At 51.0% G+C, this 3,821-nt stretch overlaps 1 long non-coding RNA gene across 1 annotated transcript in view; it reads left to right on the plus strand.

The window, feature by feature from the left end:
• The first annotated feature begins 3,333 nt into the window (after positions 1–3,333).
• The window catches only part of LOC127751465 (uncharacterized), an 11,980-nt gene continuing 11,492 nt past the window's right edge, over positions 3,334–3,821 (plus strand). Inside the window, exon 1 of the long non-coding RNA XR_008012133.1 lies at positions 3,334–3,375. This is a non-coding gene — a long non-coding RNA (uncharacterized LOC127751465). The remainder of the gene's footprint in view (positions 3,376–3,821) is intronic.

The raw sequence follows: 3,821 nt of genomic DNA on the forward strand, positions 1-3,821 counted from the left end.
GGGTCACCAGCCCAGCACACGAACGGCTCTTGCTGCAGCCCGCGCACTCCCCGCCTGGTCAGCGCCATCCTGGCCGTGCACGTGAACGGCTTTTCTTGCAGCCCGCGCACTCCTCGCCAGATCGGCCCTGGCCGTGGACATGTGGACATGGTCCCTGCTCTCTGCAGCTGTGCTGCGTCGGGCGCCGCCGTGCCTAGGGAGGCTGGTCATCAGAGTCGAGTCCAACGGCGGCCACCTCTCGCACGCCACGACCAGGGGCGCCATACCGCGAGGGAGCTGGAGCTGTCCTTGAGCGAGGCCAGCGCCGTGCACGCGACCCTCTCCTTAGGCAGCCAGTGGGCCCTAGGCTGGCTGACGCGCGTCGAGCTGAAGTTCGACGGGGTGGCTGGGCCCGGCGCCTTCGGAGCCTTGACTTCGACGTCGGGCCTGGACAGGCCTCCGCGGTCCTCCTCCTCCTCCCCCTCTCCCTCCTCCCCCTTCTCCTCCTCCCCCCTTCTCCTCCTCTGTCTTTTAATCATCTATTAATTGCTGTGCATTGGTGCGGGTCTATCATGCTAGAGACGTGTTAGATGTGAGGTAGATCGTCGGCGAGGCTCTAATTCTGCGCGATATGTAGACGTCTATCTGCTAGAGGTGTTAGACGGAGGGTAGATTGTGGGTGTCGCTCTAGTTTATGTGTGGCCTGTAGATGTCTATTTTGCTAGACGTGTTAGATGGAGGGTAGACCGTCTCGGACTATCTATTCTTTGCACGATCTGTAGACGTCTACCCACCTAGAGGTTCTAGATACGAAGTAGATGGTCTCACACGTTCTATCTCCAGTATATTGCTAGACGTCTAACGTGTTAGAGGTAGTAGACAAAATCTAGACCCCCTACATCTAGCAATAGACATCTATTTATCATCTACTAGACATCTTGGGCTAGACGTCTAGCTGTATAGATCACCTAGACAGACTTTAGATCATCTATAGAAATCTATAGACGTCTATTTTCTCTTAGGGTGTATTTAGAAATCGTATGACATTTGGAATTTTCCTAAACATTCCTAAAATTAGTTTTACTCTACACAAAGAAAGAGTAAGGTTTCTGAAAGAAATAATCTTTTGAAAGATGTAAAGCACTTTTCTAAAGGGTAACTTGATAGAAATTTTGTCCGTTTTGCTCTTTGAACCGTTCAGGCGGTAAAGGGATATTTGAGACAAAAAACAGTGTAAGGCTTAGGCTTAGTAAACCGCTGTTAGGTTTAGGAAAAAATGTCAGGGTTCATCTTACTTTTATGAAAGTAGCCTTTCAATTTTCGGAGCTTCAACGAAATCGGAGATTTACACATGAAAAGGTTCCCTTGTCATCAAGCAGAGCAGTGCGCACCCTGGTATGCGTCCGTCCCGGGGCGGCTGGGGCTGGTGCTTCCTCCAGGGTGTCATCGGGGGCGCCGACGCAGAGGGTGCCGCTAACCCCTGCCATCACACACGACGACACAGCTGCTAAGGGGTCTTGCGCAGAGCGGCAGTCTTGGGAGTGCGGTCCGGGGCGGGGTTGCCGAGCTGAAAGGGGGCGGGGGAGAGAGAGGGGGCACGGCGTGGGACATGCCCCACCGAATAACGAACAAATGTATTAATCAGTAAAGATTAATGGTGAACGAACCAGTTCGATTTAGGATGTAAGGGGGGGGGGGAGGGATGTGTAACAGACCTACGTACTTTGAATATGGTACGTCCGGAACCAAATGTGAATGTTCATATTATGTGTTTTGAATGACTAAGGTCGTTTTGAAATAGAGAACGTTTTGGTTGGAGAGATTTAACAGCGGTGAGAGGAAGGCCAAGTCGGGCTCATTCGATTTTTAGGCAATTTTCGTCATGTTACGACATTACCTTTTCGGGTCGAGGTCGTTGGGTTACAAACTACCACCGAACTAACGATATTCTATCGAAGTAGACACCATAGCACTTGTAAAATGGTCGTGGTCAGTCTCACTGAAGCATAAATTGTTGTTTACAGTTCAAGTTCACAAAATATATCCAAAATAAGTACCAATTTGATGTTTTCAATTAAACCTCGTAAATTTTAAGAAAATTTCACTTGAAACAATAAAAAGTTGGTGATAAAAACTGTTGTTGTATCAGCAGCTATTACAAAAAGCAAGGAGATGTTCGCTCGTATGTATTGTAATAGTCACATCTATACGTTGGTAGCCGTGTCACCTGTCAACTGTCATCGCCTAAATGAACACATGTCAAACTGCAAATAAACCATTCTGCCAGACCACCTGATACTTGTCGTACTGCCAGTCACTCCCCCTCTCACATCATCAGGGCTCATCTGCTCCCTCCGGACACGACATGGCACAGCCGGTGAATTCGTCGGTGGTAGGCAGAGTCAGCAGGCCGTTTCCACGGATTGGACCCCGAGACCCGAGGATCTCAAGCTCCAAGTCTTAACTCTAGTCAAGCTCAACCAACCGGCGTCTAGAAGTCAGCATGAAAACCGGAGCTACGTGAGGAGCTATTACCTTGAGCACCTGAGCTGGAGCAGAACTTGAAGCTGAGTATTCTGTTTGCTGCCACTAGGACCTCTAAATGTACTGTGTATTGGACGGGTCCTATGTGGCCAACAACTGTACCAGCCTGCAGTCCGCAATGTGTTTGGTTTATGCACGGACCACTCCGTCTGTGCAACAATGAATCAACGTCAGAGGCAAAGCTGCACAACGCTGGACGGCGTACTTGCAAGACAGTCGGTGTCAAATTTTGGCGACGGGGAGATAGTTTGGAACTATTTTAAAGGGATTGCAAACATCTAAGTTTCCCACAGGATCCTCAAAACGTTCCTCAGAAGTACGAAGAGGAAGTACCGATAAATGAACTTTGCCTAATGTGTGGTGGTAGGAACCGTAGTAGCTCGAAGGAGAACAACAAATTGCATTTATTGCAATGTTATGGACACTTAATCTTCCCCAAACGGTGCCGCTGGCGCCACCCGCATTGGCGCCACGCCCAGCGCCGGCACCTCCCGCCGCGCACAGCAGGGCGACGCGGGGGACTCGCACGGTGGACGCAGAGCCTCGGGGCACCGGTTCACGGGTCTGGCTGGAAGGAGCGGACGCACCAGCGCGAGCTGCAGCGCGACCAGGCGGGGGTGGTGGCGGCTCCATGGAGTCGGCTCTGCAATCCCAACAGAGAGACGGTCACGGCGACACGCGGCACGCCCAGAACCCCTATCGCAATGCTCAGCATTCACTAACAAGAAGGAAGTCCACATCAGGTGACCTACACTCACCCTTCCCGCGTCCCCGCAAGCATCGGCGCGCGAGGCGCGCATATCATAATTTAGTGAATAGCAGGGCGAAGCAGTGGGTGGTGCGAGGAACCGGGTCAGTAAGGGACAGGAAATTGGACGACCCGATAGAAGGCCAGTTGGCTGGCTCCGGCTGGCTCACGCCGCGCACTTTCGTAGTTGTACTGTACCGCATGCACCGTGCAGGCGGGTTTCCCTTCCCACGCCCCCACGGCTCCTCACGGCCGCGTGCGAGTAGGCAACCTAACTAAAACTAGTCGACTAAAAATAGTCGACTTTTTTAGTATATTTTTGGTAGTCGATTAATTTTTTTGTGAATTTTTTAGTTTATCTTTAGTAGTCGACTGTTTTTTTCAGTATGTTTTTTTACTCAGTAATAGTAGGTGGGAAGGTTCTAGGTGGGACAGGTGACATACACTGTTATATCAAAGGCGTCCCGTCAGAGTGCGACAAAGGTGTAGGCTACAGAAACCAGTGCGACTTAAGTCGCAGTCTGGGCATACACCTTTGTCGCACTGCCAC

The sequence above is a fragment of the Frankliniella occidentalis genome, unplaced genomic scaffold (assembly GCF_000697945.3).
Source record: "Frankliniella occidentalis isolate FOCC.00 unplaced genomic scaffold, Focc_3.1 Scaffold502, whole genome shotgun sequence".
NCBI lineage: Eukaryota > Metazoa > Arthropoda > Insecta > Thysanoptera > Thripidae > Frankliniella > Frankliniella occidentalis.